The sequence below is a fragment of the Chiloscyllium plagiosum genome, unplaced genomic scaffold (genome assembly GCF_037043375.1).
Source record: "Chiloscyllium plagiosum isolate Xiang-an unplaced genomic scaffold, Cpla_swu_hap1 HiC_scaffold_40, whole genome shotgun sequence".
Classification (NCBI taxonomy): domain Eukaryota; kingdom Metazoa; phylum Chordata; class Chondrichthyes; order Orectolobiformes; family Hemiscylliidae; genus Chiloscyllium; species Chiloscyllium plagiosum.
This window is the reverse complement of record NW_028270178.1, coordinates 46698577-46718874: the sequence shown is the minus strand read 5'-3', so window position 1 is coordinate 46718874 and position 20298 is coordinate 46698577. Positions and strand designations below refer to the sequence as shown.

General features: G+C 45.7%; 1 protein-coding gene across 3 annotated transcripts in view; it reads left to right on the top strand.

The window, feature by feature from the left end:
• Window positions 1–20298, top strand: part of LOC148138502 (endogenous retrovirus group 3 member 1 Env polyprotein-like) — a 51171-nt gene that overhangs the window by 16068 nt on the left and 14805 nt on the right. For all 3 annotated transcript variants that reach the window (XM_087981776.1, XM_087981774.1, XM_087981775.1), the window contains exons 3-4: window positions 3063–3180; window positions 6970–7163. The gene's annotated coding sequence lies outside the window, so the exon portion shown is untranslated. The remainder of the gene's footprint in view (window positions 1–3062; window positions 3181–6969; window positions 7164–20298) is intronic.

The window sequence follows — 20298 nt, the reverse complement described above, 5'->3', positions numbered from 1 at the left end:
TTGAACCGAGTCCATTTATTAATCAGTGCCCTGACCAATAATGGTCACTATCCCAAATGATCTCCCTGAAACTCTACTTTGCAGCAACTATGCAGTTGTTCTGAGCCCTTCAGAGGGATTGAAGGGGATGGAGAGAAAACAGCAACAGGGTTGAATTTTGATATGTAAAAATTCTCTCCAACTTCCCCCTCTGTCTGTCTCCCTGTCTGTTTGCTCTCCCCTGTCTCCCCCTCTCTGTCTATCCCCATGTGTCTGTCTGCACCCCCACGCCTTTCGCCATCGCTTCCTCTATCCCCACTGTCTGTTCCCCATCTCTCTCTTCCCCCTTCTCTGTCCCCACCCGTCTCTGTGCCACCCCTCTCTATCCCGCCAGCCTCTCTGTCTCCCCACCCTCTGCCACCCCATCCCTGTCTACCCTCGTCTCCCTATTCCCTAGGTCTGTACTCACCCACCACTGGGTAAATACCTTGTCTGTTTAACCTATTCATGCCCGGCCTGATTTTATAAATTTCTATACGGTCACCCCTCAGTCTCCGACACTCCAGGTAAAACAGCCTATCCAACCACGGCAACATCCTTGTAATTCTTTTCTGACCTCTTTCAAATTTGAGAACATCCTTCTGATCGGAAGGACACGAGAATTGCATGGAATATTCCAAAAGTTGCCAAATCAATGTCCTGTACAGCCACAATATGACCTCCCAACCCCTATACTAAACTTTCTGTCCAATAAAGACAAGCAGACCAATTGCTGCCTTCACTATCCTATCTACCTGCAACTTTACTTTCAAGGAACTATGAACCTGCCCTCCAAGGTCTCTTTGTTTAGCAGCACTCCCCAGGAATTTACTATTAACTGAATACGTCCTGCTAAGGTTTGCTTTTCCAAAAGCAGCACCTCACATTTTTCGAAACTGAATTCCTCGGTCCATTTGCCCATGTGATCCAGATGCCTTGGACTTTTTCACTGTCCACTCCAACTCCAATTTTGGTGTCATCTGCAAACTTACAAACAATACCTCTTATGTTCACATCCAAGTCAATGATATAAATGAAAAGTAGTCGATCCAGCACCGATCCTTGTGACACTCCACTGGTCACAAGCCTCCAGCCTGAAAAGCACCCCTCAACCACCACCCTCTGTCTTCGACCTTTGAGCCAGTTCTGTATCCAAATGGCTAGTTCTCCCTGTATTCCATGTGATCTAACCTTGCTGACAAGTCTCCCATGGGGAACCTTGTCAAACGCCTGACTGAAGGCCATGCAGATCATGACTACTGCTCTGCCCTCATCAATCCTTTTTGTTACTTCTTCAAAAAAACCGACTCATGTTCATGAGATGTGATGTCTCACGCACAAAGCTGTTAATAATATCCAGGACTTAACTCTGTAACTCTGTAACACTTTAACTCGCCCAGTTAAGATGTTAATATTCTGTACAATGTTCACGTACACCAGCTTTGTGTTAGTGACTGTGTATTGAGTCTTGTTAATATCACCAACACAAGTGAGTTCCTTTTGAAAGGCAGTCCCTATATCCCTAACCCCCTCCCATCTGCTCTGTCTCCTCCATCCCCACCGTAGACAATAAGTGGGAGGAGCTCATGGGGTTTCCATACGAGTGAGATTGAGAACATCATCCCTTCTTTCTACTAGCCCACCAAGAAATGGTGGTAGTGTCCTTACCTCTGGACCAGGAGGATCGGGTTCACAGTTGAGTAACACCATCTTTGAAGAGGCTGTTTAGAAAACGTGCCCAAGCCTCCAGGCCATACTGTCATTCAGCTGTCCCTGCCTGAGCCTACAAACAGAACCTTCCTGTAGTTTCTCTCCTGTCAGACTCTCCCATTGCTCACGTTGTCCATGATCCCCTCCTGCTGCCCACTGCTCCTGTCCCTCACTGACCAGTCCATCCCCCAGTGTCCTCCACATTCATCCATTGTTTACAATTCCATTGTCCCAGTCCTCCAGCCCACCCCCTCCACTCTATTGGGCAGCAGTTGCTGTCAATCAGCCAGGCTCCTGTGTGATCTGGAGCATGTGCTGTAGGAGGGGAGACCAGTGCACGGGCGCAGTGCTGGCCAATTGTTGGCGGATGTGCAGTATGGGCCAGTTCCAGGGAGGCTGTGGGAGTGTGGGATTAATCTGTCATTGGCAGCTTCCTCCCTCTGAAAGCAGGACCCAGGGGAATAGACCCTCCCCTGGTATCCTGACGAGCGGTCAAAGTATCAATGGGGAAGCATTTTGGAGAAAGTTATCAGAACTCTTGCGAAGATTCAGGAATGTTATGGAGAGCGACAGGGGTGGGCCTGTAATTAGAGTTCTAATCTGTTTAATTTTAGTTCAACCAGATATGATTTCGCCAATGTGTGCAGGATGGTTCTCATCAGAGGTCGGAGTCAGGGAAATAAATAAGAGGTTCCAGATTGGGGAAAAAAAACAATGTGGGTCTGACCGGGAAGGAAACCCTGGGAGGTGGGAAGAGGATTCATCAACACCCCGGAGGCTCTGAGTCAGACTCATTGATTTGATTAGATTTCCTACAGTGTGGAAACACGCCCTTCGGCCCAACCAGTCCATACCGATCCTCCGAAGAGCAACCCACCCAGACTCATTTCCCTCTGACTAAAGCACCTAACACTATGGGAATTTAGCATGGCCAATTCACCTGACCAGCACTGTCAGTCTTTGGAAACTGGAGCACCTGGAGGAAACCCACGCAGACACGTAGAGAATGAACCCGAGGCTAGAATCGAATCTGGGACCCTAGTGCTGTGAGGCAGCAGTGCTAACTACTGTGCCGTCGTGCCGCCCCTTTGTTTGGTTCTTAGTCTGCAGGCAGGAGCGAGGAAACTGAATTCAAAGGGAGGAGAGAGTGTTAGAACTGGGTGTGGAAGGAAGGAGTGAGGAGATTGGTTTGGATTTCAGTTCACAGAAGAGAGAAATTGTGAGACTGAGATTTAAAGCTTTGGGGAAAACAAAGTAACTACAGTGTAATACTATAATTGTCTTATGAATTTCCATCCTGTGCTAACGGTGGTGACATGTTTTCTTTATTGTAGGGTTCTGAAAGGGCGGATTTGTGGATGAGAAATTGAAATTGAACTTCCTGTTCAGTTTTGATGGTTACTTGATCCGTGCCGATCTGAATATCATTGGTCTTTTCATGTGGAAGGAAAGGTGTGTATTCTGTCCATGGGCGAATATTTCAAATGTCAGTGTAACTGAAAACATTACTGAGACGCAGCCAAGTCCATGTTAGTGTGGTGACTGTGGAGAGAGAGTTCATTTGTTTTTAAAAGTCTGAAAAAACATGGCACATTTCCCAGGAACAATTAAGCTACAGAATTGTTTTGTATGAGGACAAGTTTTTAATTAATCATGCAACCAGAAAGACACCATGATACCTGCACCATATTAAAAAAAACTATGAAAGCGGGACTGTTGTAAAGGGCTTAATTATCGATCATGACTTTTAATCCATTGGCGTTGTCACGTCGGCTCCAGTGCCTTTGGGAAACACTGGAAATCTGATGAATGTAATGTAGGTTTCAATTATTAAACTGTAAAAAGTGCAGAAGAAATTTACAGGGATTTTTGCCAGGGCTCAGGGGTCTGAGTTATCGGGAGAGGTTGTGCAAGTGACGGTGTTTTTTTGTTTAGAGCAGAGGAAACAGGGGGGATATTTTCTGGAAGCGTATAAGAGGCTTGGACAAGGAGAATGCATTCAGTCTTTTTCCCAGGGAATCAAGGAGTGGAGGCATCAGTTTAAGGTTATAGGAGAAATTATGAAAGGGAAGCTGAGGGGCACCTGTTTTACACAGAGGGTGGTATGTATACGGACTGAGCTGCCAGTGGAAGTGGTTGAGGCGGGTCTGTTACCAACATGTAAAAGACATTTGGACAAATACATGGATAGAAACTTTCAGAAGCAGATGAGCCAAGTGCATGGAAATGGGGTTACCATGGATGGACATTCTGATCGGCATGGGCCAGTTTGGACCAAAGGGCCTGTCTCTGGTGTAGGACTCTATATCCAAGTATATTTACTATTTCTCCCGCTATCTCTGGTAGCACCCTGGGATGTATTCCATCAGGGCAAGAGACTTGTCTACCTTTAGCTCCATTTGCTTGTCCAACTCTAATGCTTTCGTGATAATGATTGTTTCTTGGTCCTCACCTTCCTCAGTCTCCTTATCAATTACTGGCATTTTCTTCGTATCCTCCACTGTGAAGACTGACTGCTGTGTACCCATATTCCTGAACCCTGCTGGATAGGAATAACTAGACACAGAACTCTGAGAGGTCTTCTTTGAGTCTTTATTGATGAGACATGGCAGTTCCCTGGATAGTGTACATGCAGAACACCTCCAGGCAGCATCAGGTAACTCCCCGCCTGTCCGATGTGCCGCTCCCATTCTTATAACTTTGTGGTTTCTGGTTTTGAATGGACGCTGTCTCTCAATATTATCTCCATGGCAACCGCAGTTAGAAAGTCGAGTTCGGCTCAACACTTTGTGGTTAAACCACATACCCGTCCCCCACGGCCCTGTGGCTCAGTCAGGTATCTGACAGGCGCTTCAGTTTCAGTGGGGCTGTCTGTCAGGATTATGAAGTGGAAGAGCCAGTGTTGGAGTGGGGTGGGCAAAGTTAAAACCACACATCACCAGGTTATAGTCCAACAGGTTTATTTGGAAGTAGAGGCTTTAGGAGTGTGCTGTGATTTGTAACGTGATCAGGATTATCTCTATGGTAACAGTTAAGTACTTCAACAATTACAGAGGCCATATGTTCCCAACACAATAGGTTCCCCTCCAGCAGTGTAAACTGCTATTCTGTCCCTGGGGATAGCTACTCATCACTTTTCTCCCCCAATCCCATCTAGCTTTCTGTTGATCTTTAAAGTTTTTCTCATCTCCTAGTTTCACCTTGGTCTCACCAATTTGTATGCTTTCTATTTCAATTTGATAGACTCCTTTATTTCCTTAGCCATCAATGGCAGATTACTCCTTTTCCTACAGTCCTTCCTTTTCACTGATATATACTTTTGCTGAGCAGTTTGAAAAATTCTTTGATATTCCTCCACTGTCCGTCAACTGTCCCACCGTAAAGTCTTTGCTTCCAGTCTACATTAGCCAACTCCTGTCTCATCTTATTGTAGTCTCCTTTGTTTAAGCACAGGATCTGGATTGGATTTAATCTTCCCGCTTTCCAACTGTATTCTAAATTTGACCATACTTATCACAAGTCTTTTTCAGATTACGAGGTGAGATGATGTTACCTGGGTGTTTTTGGTTTTCATTGTTAAAGCCCTTGGCTTTGTAATAAAGTACTGGATAGATATTCACAACAGAGTATTCTGGACGGTGTGAATTTACTACATAATCTAAAACCATAAATCACTGTCTCCCCTCAGTTTAAAATTGCAAAATCTATATCTCCTACACGCTTCCTCATCTTCTACGTTTGAAATGCTAATCCCCCTGACTATCCTACTTTTCCCGCAAATCTTTTTTGGCGATGGTGGTGATTTTTGGATTCAGCTTTCCAGTTATTAACGTAAGAAGATAAGCATTGAGCACAGGAGAGGGAATGCAGCCCTTCGAACCAGCTCCACCATTTAATACCATGATGACTGAGCTCACCTCGGTCTCAGCTGGATTTTCCCGCCTGCTCTCTCTCACCCTTCAACTCATTGCAAATTAAAAATCTGTATCTGGCATCCACCGCATTTTGAATAGGGAATTCCACAGATTCACAACACATTGAGATAAGTACATTCTCCTTCATGAGAATACAATAGAGTACCTATAGTGCAGAGTCCACACCAACCCTATGATGAGCCTTCAATTCAGACCAACCCATTCAGACCAACCCATTCCCTGTAACCCTGCATTTCCCGTGGCTAATTGCCTCAACAGAACATGCATGGAAACTGGGCAATTTAGCACGGGCAATTCAGCTAATCTGCACATATTTGGGCTATGGGAGGAAACTGGAGCACGGCTGGAAACTCGTACAGACATGGGGGGGAATGTGTAAACTCCACACAGTCGCCTAAGGCTGGAATCAAACCCAGATCACTGACGCTGTGAGGCAGCAGTGCTAACCACTCAGCTACCTCTGCTTAAAATCTGCTCCTCCTTATTAACCTCTCTATCACCCAATTTGCTGAATCTATATTCCTCACGTCAGAAATCAGGTCGTGGAAACGAATGTCTCAGTGAAACCCAATGACAGCCCATATGTCCTGTGTGTCTGAATGAGGATTTGATAGACAACACCCTCCAGCCCACACTTTTCATTCACTTTCCAGAGACAGGGCTCAAATAGCTTCCTGGGGACTACAACTCCAACAATCGCTGAGGCAGGGACCACACGTGAGTGGGGAAACCCGGCACTGTCCATGTGCAGAATGTGGGTGGGCTTTGGAGCATGTGCTTTGGGGTACCTAGTGGGAAGTACTTCACACTGTGATTGGCTGGAGGAGTAACATATCAGCTTTTAGTATTGATCTGCCGGGGAATTAAGGTGTCACCACACCCACGTGGGACCAAGTTCCATCCCCAATGCGTCATAATGCTGGGGATCGACCAATGGGAAACCAAGGAGGATCTAACCCATTCTCCCAGACTGAAGGTTCCTCTTCTGTCCAGGATCTGCCACCTCCCTTTCTGTTTCCTTTTGTTTCATTCTGCTGTTACATTATTGACTTGCAGCAACTGAAGGGAAAGGAAGTGAACCCAGAAAGGGTGCAGAGTCTAACCAGGGACGGGAAGTGGTGGCATGGATCTGTTTATCAGCAACTCCATGAGAATGGGGAGGGTGTACATTTGGAAGTAGCAGAGTCAGAATGGTGGGAAACAGTAAGTGGGTTACAGCTTTAGAGAAAGACAGGGAAAAAGATATTCCAGAGAAACTAAAATGATCTGTTCTGAATTTCTAACCTGTATATATTCCTTTATATAGGGTGCTAGATAGTGAAGATTCACAGACTGAAATCTCAAGATTATGTGATTAAGTTAACCAGCATTTGACGAACCAAAGACTGAGAGTCAATCGGCCAAATTCCTGCAACACTCTCCCTCACAGCATTGTCAGTCTATCAGCACCAAATGGACTGCGATTGGTTCGAGACAGCAGTTCACTACCATCTTCTCAAGGTAACTAGAGATGGGGAATAAATGCTGGCTGAGTCAGTGATGCCCATATACTGGGAATGGTTTCTAACTCTATTTACTGAAACCTGATTGTTACTGCAGGATGATGAGGGATGTTGAGTGCATGCTTCAGGAGGTAGAACCATCACATTACCCCTGCCCATACCCACACTGTAACTCAGCAACGGCACTGGAACAAAAGGCAATGAAGCTAAAGGAGGACTTAGATATAGTTCTTAAAGTTAAAGGCATTAAAGGGGATTGGAACACAGCAAGAACAGGAGACTGAGCTGGATGGTCAGCTGTTTCCCATTGAATGGTGGCGCAGGATTGAACAGCCGAAAGCCCCCCTCCTGCCCCTATCTCCCAGGTCTGTACGTAACCATGGTACCCGTGAAGGAATAAGTAGACAGGACAGGGACTCTCCAGGAGATTGAACTTCCACATCAGTTTTCAGTGAGGGATGGTTTGATGGACTTTGTTTAACATTTGTCTTTAATGCAAAGTTTGTAAATTTGGTTTTAAAACATGTAAGGGTTTATTCGACGATAAATGAAACGAAAAGAAAATAAACAAAACGATCTGAATATAACAGTTTTAAAATTTCAACGCCGTATAAAACAAAATCCCGACGACTCCCGGACACCATCACTTTCCAGTTACTCAAATTCCAGGGAGATATTCCCTCCCTGTTGGAACCTTTGGTTTGATTTAACTGCTTTTCAGTTCTCGTTCTGTGAGCTGTGGAGTTTTCTTTTTTCCCCATTTCTCCGACCCAGAAGTGTTATCACAGCAACCTTCCCACCATCAAAATCATCATTTCGCCATAAAAGCAGTAAACCACCTGAATAACAAATTGAATATTTATAAACAAGGCCCATTATGGGCAAAGCAAACCATTACAAGTGGCAGAGTGGGAAAGGACGAAATCAAAGCAGAGTTGGGGGGTGAGGGGACAGCGCTGGAGATAAAGGGGTGTCCACCTCTATCTAAAGGCATCAAGAGCATTGATACACAGCACATGCACCTTCTCCAAGGACACCCTGCTGTGTAGCCTTTATCCTCAATCATAGAGTAGAATCCCTACAGTGTGGAAGGAGAGCATTGGCCCATCAAATCCCACCAACCATCCGAAGAGCATCCCACCCAGAGCAATCCAGAGTAACACTGCATTTCCCATGGCTGATCCACTAGTCTACACAATCCACGACACTGTGGGCAATTTAGCATGACCGATCCACCTAACCTGCACATCTTTAGTCTGTGGAAGGAAACCAGAGCACCTGGAGGGGACCTACACTATCATGGGGAGAATATGGGAACTCCACACAGGCTGTTGGCCAAGGCTGTACTCCAACCTTGTACCTGATGTTGTGAAGCAGCAGTGCTACAATCACAATTTAAATCAAAATAGATGGCCCCTGCTCATTGTCACATTGCTGTTTGTGGAGACTCACTGCCCAGATAGACATCTCAAAGTTCAGAAAGTGGCAATATAAATTCAGTCAACTCCAGCCCAGTTAATGTGATTAACAACCACAACATCAATACTCCAACAGTGTCATCATGAACACGGTCCAGTCCTGACTCTGATGGACAGTAACATCAGAATCAGAGTCCTGCAGTGATGTGTGAACTCTATCCCACACGGAGCAGGTGGATGACCACTTCCCTGTGTCCACGCACTGAGCTGTCAGTCGTGTTGAAGACTCAGCAAATCCCTTGTCACGCAGAGAGGAAAATAATTCCTACCCAGTGTAAACCCGCTGGGGTCTCAGGGGGTGGGATGAATAACTGAATCCCCTCTCACACACTGACCATCTGAATGGCCTCTCCCCTGTGTGGGCTCACTGGGGTCTCAGGGGGGCAGGATGAATCACTGAATCCCCTCTCACACACTGAGCATCTGAATGGCCTCTCCCCTGTGTGGGCTCACTGGGGTCTCAGGTGGCGGGATGAATAACTGAATCCCCTCTTACACACTGACCATCTGAATGGCCTCTCCCCTGTGTGGGCTCACTGGGGTCTCAGGGGACAGGATGAATAACTGAATCCCTTCCCACACACTGAGCATCTGAATGGCCTCTCCCCTGTGTGGACTCACTGGGGTCTCAGGGGACAGGATGAATAACTGAATCCCTTCCCACACACTGAGCATCTGAATGGCCTCTCCCCTGTTGTGGGCTCGCTGGGGTCTCAGCAGATGGTGGATTTGAGTGAATCTCTCCCCACACACTGGGACCAAGTGAATGGCCTTTCCCCAGAGTGAGCTCGGTGTTTCAGCATTTCAGAGGACCTAGTGTATCCTTTCCCACACACTGAGCAGGTGAATGGCCTCTCCCCAGTGAATACACTGATATCTCTGCAGGTGAGAGATTTGAATGAATTATTTCTCACACATGGAGCAGGTGAAGGGTCTATATCCTCTATGCCCTCTCTTGTGCCTCAGCAGATTGTAAGATTGAGTAAATCCCTTCCCATACGTGGGGCAGGTGTATGGCCTCTCCCCAGTGTGAATGTGTCGGTGTATGTCCTGCTGGGAGGGGTAAGCGAATTCCTTCCCACAGTCCCCACATTTACATACCCTAGCCCTGGTCCCGTCCCATTGGTGCCTTCGCAAATCACATGACCGGTTAAATATTCAACTGCATGCAGAGCATAGGAATGATTTCTCTGGGCGAGGCTTGCTGCTTTCCCTTTCCATATTACCAATAAGGATCAGGACCTGTGGAATTGGACGACTCTGCAGTTGATGTGATGTTAAAGCTGAGTTTCCCATGTGGAACTTTCTCTCTGTAAAGAAAAAGTTTCTCCATATCATTACTACAACTCCCAATCCAGTAACATGCCACAGTGAATTGAATTCTAACAGCAGCATTGCCCTGGCAGGAGAGATTGCAGAGCATTAAACTGTCTTCTCTGGAGTATCTAAAATGAAATACTTGAAATGAACAAATTCTTAAAGAGCTCGATTTGATAAATACAGCAAGGATGTGCTCCCTGGAACAAATTCTTAAAGAGCTCGATTTGATAAATACAGCAAGGATGTGCTCCCTGGATAGTGTGTCTGGAATGAAATAAGTGCTAACTGTGGTATCTTTACCCAGCATCCCCTTCAGCTGCATAAATGTTTAAGATTTAGTTGCTGCTCTTATTCCACGCTCTTGATCCTTCCCGTTTGTAACTGCTGTAATGTTGGGGGCCGTGCAAATTGGTAACATTTGATTCAATCCATCCCAAAACCCCTCTGTGTCTGTGTCTCATTTTTGTTCACCAAAGCCCTCATTCAATCTGACCTCTTTGCAAACTCTGCTCTGATATTTCCTCAGAGGGCTCAGAATTAATTGTTCACAGGATTATTACTGTGCAATAAGGAATGAAGAAGGGCTCATGCCCGAAATGTCGATTCTCCCGCACCTTGGATGCTGCCTGACCTGCTGCACTTTTCCACCAACACATTTTCAGCTCTGATCTCCAGAATCTGCAGTCCTCACTTTTTCCAAAATTGGTTTTATTCTAATTGAGCATGCCCTCCTGTTTGCTCAGTTATTATTGACAATCTCATCCCTCTCGCACCAGAACCTGTTCCAGATAGTGTAACAGAAAAGGCAAAATATTCAGCTGCAGCTGGTCACCTGACCCCAAAGGTTCACTCTCCACAGATGCTACCAAATCTGCTGAATTTGTCCAGCAATTTCTGTTTTTGTTACTGATTTCCCAGCATTTGTGAACATTAGTTTTTCAATATTGATCTTGTCTGTGGCAGAGGAGTTTATTGATGAGTTTGGAGAGTTTTGAAAATTGCAAGTTAGGCCAGAAATCAGCCATGATCATCCTGAATGGCAGAGCAGGGTCGACGGGCTGAATGACCCCCTCCTGTTCCAATGAAATTTGCCCATCTGCAGCTTTCGGCAACATTTCCCCTCACTGCTCACTTCACCTCCATGTCTAACACACTGTTACTGACCGAACAAACCTCCTGTGTTTGAGCTAAACCTGCTCATGTTCAGTGGTCCCTCTCCTGCCACCCGGGTTTAACTCTCATCATGGAATGCTGTCTTGAATTACTACGGGAATGCCCACAAAGGGCTCAGCCTGGGGTCTGTATCCCCTGTAATCCACAAACTCGGTTTATTTCCTTCTTCCTCTTTCATTCTGGCTATTGAACTCTCGGTTTCAATCCATTCTCCTGTCATGCTCTTCAACATGTCCATGTGGGTGGACTAGAGGCAGCTGGGATTTAATGAAGGGAAGTGGGGATGAGGCGGAAGCATTAGGACAGGCGACAGCAAAGACAGTTCTCTTTGTAACGGCAGAGTTTCTCCATGACACAGTGAGTGGGGAGGCACCTGAGATTGTGGGGGAGGAGGATTCAATCAGGGATTTGGAAAAACACTCAGACACTGACTTGTCCATCTGATTGTTAACTCAGACAGATAGACAGAGAGAAAGATGCACATTTAGGTCGCAACTTTGATGACCTGGGGCAGTGAACCATTCTTCAGACCCAATGATTCCAACATCAAATCTCCGAACACAAAAACACAAAGCTTCCTACTTGTAAAAGGCTGTCTCCCAGCCTCCTCTTTTCTTGAGAACAGCGTTTTGAGCTGTTCAGCATTTCCTGGTGGTTATAACCTCTATGCTCCTGTAAGTTTCGTGACTGAACTTTTATTTTCCTGTTCCTTGTGAGTGACGGCAGCAGCAGAAACAGGTCCTGACCTGTGAGTGGTTTTGGTTGGAATATTTGTATTTACAAATTCATTCTCAGCCTCACCTACAGTGAGAAATTGATGTACACTGAAGGAAATGAGTGAGTGAGCACCCACAGAAACACAAAGGCAGCATGTGTACCTGAACTGAACGAACCGGGCATCAGGAAAATGTGATGACAATCATAACTCGTTCGAATCCCTGAGGTGCAGAAAGAGGTTACTCAGCTCATCGAGTCTGCAATGACCTGCTCTCCCACCCTATCCCCATAACCCCACATTTACCATGGCTAATCCAACCCACCTAACCTGCACACTATAGACCATGTTAGCACAGCCAATAGAGTAAACCTGCACATCTGTGGGAGAGTTACAGATTACATCAAAATGCTTGGAATTGTTGATGAATTCTCGCAAATACTTGACTGACGCAAATGCTGTGTTTTTGAATTTAAAATCTGGGGGAAACTGCAGCCAGAAAGATTTCCGATTATCTCTGGAGGAAGAGAATTCAAAACTCGTGTCATTGTCCCAAGGGGGCACAGTGAACGTTACAGAGGCCTGGGAACCATCAGAAATGTAACATGTTGTGAGGAAGGTGGAGGTAAGACAAAGACAAAATGACAGTCTGTCACACGGGGGAAGGCAGGAGAGATTAAATAGCAGAAATGGTAGTGCCTCAAGGCCACGGGGAATGGAGTTAGGGCTGGGAAACAATAAAAGGAAACAAGGTATGCAGCTGTCAATGAAAAAACAGATTATAACACAAAAGGCCGAATTCAGAGTCTGAAATTATTGCTCTCATTGGTGAGTATAGAATTCTGTAAAGCCTGGGTAGTTCTATTACAGCCAACACAGGCAAGGACTGATTAGGGATAGTCAACATGGCGTTGTGCATGGGAAATCATGTCTCACAAACTTGATTGAGTTTTTTGAAGAAGTAACAAAGAGGATTGATGAGAGCAGAGCAATAGATGTGATCTATATGGACTTCAGTAAGGCGTTCGATAAGGTTGCCCATGGGAGACTAATTAGCAAGGTTACATATCATGGAATACAGGGAGAACTAACCATTTGGATATAGAACTGGCTCAAAGGTAGAAGACAGAGAGTGGTGGTGGAGAGTTGATTTTCAGACTGGACGTCTCTGACCAGTGGAGTGCCACAGGAATCGGTGCTGAGTCCTCTACTTTTTGTTATTTACATCAATGATTTGGGTGCGAGCATAAGATGTACAATTAGTAAGTTTGCAGATAAGAGCAACATTGGAGGTGTAGTGGAGAGCGAAGAGGGTTACCTCAGATTACAGCAGGATATGGACCAGATGAGCCAAAGGGCTGAGAAGTGGTAATGGTGTTTAATTCAGATAAATGCGAGGTGCTGCATTTTGAGAAAGCAATTCTGAGCAGGACTTATTCACTTAATGATAAGGTCCTAGGGAGTTTGCTGAACAAAGGGACCTTGGAGTGCAGGTTCATAGCTCCTTGAAAGTGGAATCGCAGGTACATAGGATAGTGAAGAAGGCATTTGGTATGCTTTCCTTTCTTGGTCAGAGTATTGAGTACAGGAGTTGGGAAGGTCATATTGCGGCTGTACAGGACATTGGTTAGGCCACTGTTGGAATATTGTGTGCAATTCTAGTTGCCTTCCTATCGGAAAGATGTTGTGAAACTTGAAAGGGTTCAGAAAAGATTCACAAGGATGTTGCCAGGGTTGGAGGATTTGAGTTACAGAGAGAGGCTGAACAGGCTGGGTCTGTATTCCCTGGAGTGTCGGAGGCAGAGGTTGACCTTATAGAGGTTTACAAAATTATGAGGGGCTTGAATAGCATAAATAGGCAAAGTCTTTTCCCTGGAGTTGGGGAGTCCAGAACTAGAAGGCATAGGTTTAGAGTGAGAGGGGAAAGATATAAAAGAGACCTAAGGGGCAACTTTTTCATGCAGAGGGTAGTATGTGTATGGAATGAGCTGCCAGAGAAAGTGGTGGAGACTGGTACAATTGCAACATTTAAAATGCATTTGGATCTGTAAATGAATAGGAAAGGTTTGGTGGGACTCGATTGGGTTGGGATACCTGGTCAGCATAGACGAGTTGGACCCAAGGGTCTGTTTCCATGCTGGACATCTGTATGTCTCTATGACTGTATGTATAGAGAGAGGGACGGCATTGGGTGGGATGACCCACCACCCTGTAAAGTCCAGAAGGCTGTGTCTATGGCACCACCAGGCAACAAAACTCAAACTTGGACAGACAGGAGGGGGCAACAAATGGAACTGATATAAACCAAACCCAACCGTTTACCCGGCTGAATGACAGATGTTGGTGAATGAACACCCAGCCTGATAGAGAAATTGTTATAATGGGTCTTATTGGGAGAAGATTAATTAATTGAAGTACGCAATCTCACTGATGAGGATGTCAGGCCAAAACCTTTCTGACCAAGCTGCCCTGACGTGTACAGCAGAACCTGTCCCTGTAATGACAGGGTCGGGGTGCGAACCGGTTCCCCCAGTGCACAGCCGGTCAGTGGCTCCAGGCATTTACAGATATTATAGGGACACACCGGGGAGGGGACAGGCTGAATGGGCTAAAATAACTTTGGTGACTCTGGGATCCAAGGGTAATATCGAGGATCGTGCAGAGAGGAAGCTTGAGGTGTATAAGGACCACGGGGGATTACCAAACCTCAACCTGTGATGATGAAATTTGTTTGATGTATTTAAAAGATGACATGGGATCCCATGTAACTGTAATTATAAACATGGGACTCCCAGTGGGAGATAATTCTAAACAAATTCTGAATTGGGTCATGAGTGCTGAGGCAAACTCAGAAACACAAGAGAATAGCTGCATTACAAGGAGGGTAACCAGACTCGCAATATTGCAAGGGAAGCAGAAAAGTGCATATAGACAAGGAACGTAAGCAGAGAGAGGGAGATAGGTGTTCACATTGTGTGTGGCCCGTGTTCACGTGTGCACATGCATAGCCTATGAATACTTATTGACACGCCGTTAGGGCTCCAGCAACATATGATGTTAACACAGGAGCATCTATATCAGTTACCGATATGGATTTACCCCTCACTCTCTCAATTACTAAAATGAGAGCAGTCGGAGTGGGAACTGAGGAAGCTGGATGAAGCTGGAGGAATCTGTCCCGATGTAGGTCAGGAATATGACAAAATGCATTCAGATATGTGAGTGTGAAACTGAGGAAAGGACCATTCTGGGAGTTGCCATTTTAGAACAATTAGGAGCAACTATTGATGTAGAGACCTGGACTATAACATAGGGACCCTCCAGCCAGTAATGGGACAGGAAGAAAATAAAAGGCGACATCGCCAAAGTAGCTGAATTGCAGGGAGAGTGGGACAGTCAGGGAATCTTGGGAGTTTCAGCTAGGACCCACTCAGCGGTGTGGGTAACACAAACAGGAATGTGGGTTATTATCTGAAGATCCTGTAAAGATCGAGGCCCCTCTCACTCCCCATACAAACAGGATCCCATCAAAGCTGGGGCTGAGGAGGCAGTACTTGTGACAGTGACAGATTGAAAGAAGCAGAGAATCATCAGACTCAAAGTATTCCTTACTAATTGACAGAAGCCGGATAGCTGTCTGAGGAAACAGTTACCTCAGGGATCCCACAATATTCCAGCATATCCCACCGGTATATGGCTGATGGAGTTAGTCACATTGATCTTATCACCTCAGTCGGAGAGATAGAACATCTCTGGATATTAAACAGAGTATTGGGTCCGGTCATCCAGGCTGGGCTTAAAAGTAACTCACAGAGAGTGCAACTGGGAAGGTAGGTATATCATACTGGGGAGGTCAAATCATGAAGCGTGAGGGGACAGTCCAACAGAACCAAAAACTATGATATTAAGATTGTCCACCCACACACCGTGAAGGGCGTAAGGCAAAACTTAGGATTGTTTAACTACTGTGGGAATTTTGTAAGTAATATCCAGAATTGGGAGACCCATCTAAAGCCCTGAAAGAAGCACTGGCATTAGCCAGGGGACAGGGAGGAAACATGTACACAGCATGCCTTTGACATTGTTCATGACCATGTGTTGGCCTGGAGTCAGTGAGGGTACATCACCCTCTGGGGGCCACATAGAGCATGAGGAACAGGTCAGAGAGTTGGTGGAAACAGCTAAGTTTCCCAGTGAAGCAACAATGATGAAGATTAGAGCTCACAAAAGTAGAAACTCCACACCAGCAGAGCAGTGAGTATGTGGGTAAGGCAGGTAAAATACTGACTGAAACAGTGCAGACATTTGGGGAGTGACAGAAGCTACATAAGCGAGAAAGGAAAGTTTAAAGACATTCTTAGAAACAGTCACACAACTGGAGGAACAGGAACAGGAAAAGGGTGGGGCAATAATAGGACACGCCAGAGTCTGGATGATCCAGCAGTGCCACGACACTGTATAAGACAAACATTATTAAAAACATATCATGGGCTGAACCATATTGGGCAGGATACCATGCAATATCAGATGACCCACTACCGGGGTGACCTGGAACAGGGAGAGGTTTTGTCGAAGGTGTGTAGTCTGTACACTATGTGAGCCAGAGAAAGCAATCAGGGTAAAGTGGATCGAGCAGTGAGACCCAGAAGGACATGGTAATAATTAAGATGGATTTTACATACACCTCCATCCCAAGCCCAGGGAAGGAAATCCTGCTGGATCTTAATAAATAGGTTTATGCAGTGAGTGAAAGCATTCCCCTGCAGATTCTGACCAAGGGACACGAAGTTAAACACATCTGTGCCCTGTTTGATACTGAACAGAAATCCCATCCCCCACACCACCCCCAGTGCTCAGGTACAGCAGAAGGAATGAAGCAGGCACTGACAGCTAGTCTGACTAAGGCCTTTACAGAGACAGGCAGGGATGGGTTAGAGTACTCCCCATCATCCCAATGAAACTGAGGGCAATCCAAGCAAAGGAAACAGGACTGTTCACCTTTGAATTAGTGACTGTATGAACTATGCAGCTGCCAGAGAGTGTGGCAGTGGGAGGGCACGAGATGTGCAATGGTAAGGATAGGGTTAAACAATTTGTGAAAGAACTGGATAAGCAACTGCATGAGCTGAGAGGTGAAGTTGCAGAACGTAGAGAATCCGAAACTGGAAAAGGGAGCAGAGAAACCTCCAAGCTGACATCTCAACCCCAGGAGATTGTGTCGGGGGGGATATATTACCGGAACTTATTAAGGAAATGCAGCAAAATGCTGGACTTGACTGGGGGAGCCAGAGAGGGACCTTCCCATCATGCATTAGTAAGGAGCTCTGAATAAACATTGGTCATGCTGCACAGCACAGAACTGAAGGCTTCTCTTTAATATTTCTCCCTGCAACAGTTGTGCTGGGGCAAGTTGCTGGCTGGAGGTCTGTGGCTAGTGCTGTTCCACAAGGATCAGAACTGGGACATCTGTTGTTCGTAATATATAAATGATTAGTTTGAAAATGTAAACAATTTAATTAGCAAATTTGTAGATTGTACAAACTCACGAAGTTGTGAATCATGAAGAATGTTGTCAAAGGATACAGCAAGGAAGAGGTCAGTTGGAAGGTTATGTGGAGAAATTGCAGCTAGATTTTAATTCAGATAAGTGTGAGGTGATACATTTTGGGAGGCTCATTGTAAGAGGAATGTATGCACGAAACGGAAGGGCCCTGAGCATCATTGGGATACAGCGGGATCTTCAGGTGCAGGTTCATGGCTCCCTGAATGTGGTGAAGGAGGTGGCTGGCAGGCTTGCCTTCTCCGGGATTAGTGGTGCTGGAAGAGCACAGCAGTTCAGGCAGCATCCGAGGAGCAGTAAGATCGACGTTTCGGGCAAAAGCCCTTCATCCGGAATAAAGCTTTTTTTCTGTGAGGGGAGTGAATATAAAACTGTCATTAGGCCACCTTTGGAGCACCTGTGAAGAGAAATCAGAGTTAACGTTTCTGTTGAAGGGTGACCAGAACCGAAACATTAACTGAGTTTTCTTCACAGATGCTGCATGACCTGCTGAGCATTTCCAACAACATCTTTGCAAGTTTAAAGGAAGCTGTGTCAGAGAAATTTCTTGAGCAGAAGGTGGTGAGTGACTAGAATGTACTCTCCTGGGAGTTGGTAATAGCAGAAACAATCACAACGTTCAAGAGGCATTTGAACAGACACATAAGCGGGCATGGGTTGTCAGGGATGCGGATCATATACAGGAAGTTTGAATTAGTTTGGAATAGCATCATGATCAGCACAGACATGACGGGCCGATTATTCCTGTGCTGTGCTGTTCTGTTTTCCAGGGGGTAGAATGTGTGGAGCGAGAGAATACTTTGAATGGAATATGTTTCTTCTTTAGAACATACAGTAAGTTGATGCATTTTGAGAGAAGCAATGTAGAAAGGGAATATATAATTTGAATGGCACAGACGCAGAGAGCAGGACAGCAGGAATGGGGAACAAAGTGTATAAATCATTAACGGAGAGAGAACATAAATTGTTTTGAGGAAAAAAATGGGATGCTCAGTTTCATTAATACGGGGAATGATAACAAACTCACGGAAAAGTTGTGATTTGGAGATGCCGGTGTTGGGACTGGGGTGTCCAAAGTTAAAGCTTTGTCAAGGGTTAGCATCTTTTCCGTGTACAAAGTTAAAAATCACACACCACCAGGTTATAGTCCAACAGGTTTAATTGGAAGCACACTAGCTTTCGGAGTGACGGTCCTTCATCAGGTGATTGTGGAGAGTCGCTCCGAAAACTAGTGTGCTTCCAATTAAACCTGTTGGACTATAACCTGGTGTTTTGTGATTTGTAACTTTGTACACGGAAAAGATGCTAACCCTTGACAAAGCTCTAGTTAGGTCACAGTCAATCATTGCATCCAATTCTGGTCAACAGATTCCTGATCAGAATGAGGAAGTTAAAATACCACAGAGGGGCCAGTTCCATAATTTGCTTCTCTTTCAGGACATGTGGATTCCACCATATCCCCAGACAGACGAATTTGCCCTTGCCAGACAAGACTGAGAGTCCTGGGCACAAGCCTCTTAAACTGCCTCCCGGTCCCATTATCTTACCTCCCCTCCATATGAGGATAGGTAAGTGAATCCCCCATTAACTGAAGGAAGAACCCTTCTGCCGTAATCTCTTCCCATCAACACATAAACATGAACAATACGATAATCAGTTTCTGTAATCCATCACACGTTATCACAGGACATCGTCATTCATCAAGCTTTGTAAGGTCATAATTACCTACTTTAAACTATCTATTGACAATCGCCCATGTGACTGATGTGCCTTTGTCTAATTCCTATTAAATATATTGTCTCTGTGGGTAAGGCAGAGATTCAGGAAGAACAGCCTCTGCAAGTAGACACTCAGCTACTTTAGAGACGCTTTGAAGCTCTCGCCGGCTGTCCAATAATAAAGCTACTGCTGTTGTGCAGAAAACTTGCGTCGTCTGGATTTGTGGAACAAAATAGACATCAACAATGAAGGATATGAGTGATCTTCAGAGTATAGAGTACAGACTTACTGGAGTGGTTCACTGATGAAGAAAATGCTGTCACTGGATTGATTTGAATAAATTGCTATTTTCTTTGAAGTGAAGATGTAGAATATATTTTTGATAGAGCTGTATAAGATTACAACAGACCTAGATATAGCAGACAAAAATATCTGTATTCGATAGGTGATGGCATAAGAATTAAGATCAGATGTAAGGTTTTGAGACAGCGGGAGTTGAAAAATGTGGTACTGGAAAAACACAGCAGGCCAGGCAGCATCCGAGGAGCAGGAGAATCGACGTTTTGGGCATAAGCCCTTCTGCAGGAATGATACTAGTGCGCCAAGCGGGCTGAGATAAAAGGTAGGGGTGAGGGAATATGGGGAGGGGTGCTGGGAATACGATAGGTGGAAGGAGGTGAGGGTGACGGTGATAGGCCGGAGAGGGGGTGGGGGCGGATAGGTCGGGAAGAAGATTGCAGGTCAAGAAGGCGGTGCTGAATCCGAGGGTTGGGACTGAGATAAGGTGGGGGGAGGGGAAATGAGGAAGCTGGAGAAATCTACATTCATCCCTCGTGGTTGGAGGATGCCTAGGCGGAAGATGAGGTGCTCTTCCTCCAGGCGTCGTGTGGCCAGGATGTGACGATGGAGGAGGCCAAGGATCTGCATGTCATTGGCGGAGTGGAAGGGGGAGTTAAAGTGTTCCGCCACGGGGCGGTTGGGTTGGTTGGTGTGGGTGTCCCAGAGGTGTTCCCTGAAACGTTCCGCAAGTAGGCGGCCTGTCTCCCCAATGTAGAGGAGACCATATCGGGTGCAGCGGATACAGTAAATGATGTGTGTGGAGGTGCAGGTGAATTTGCGACAGATATAGAAGGATCCATTGGGACCATGGAGGGAGGTGAGGGGGGAG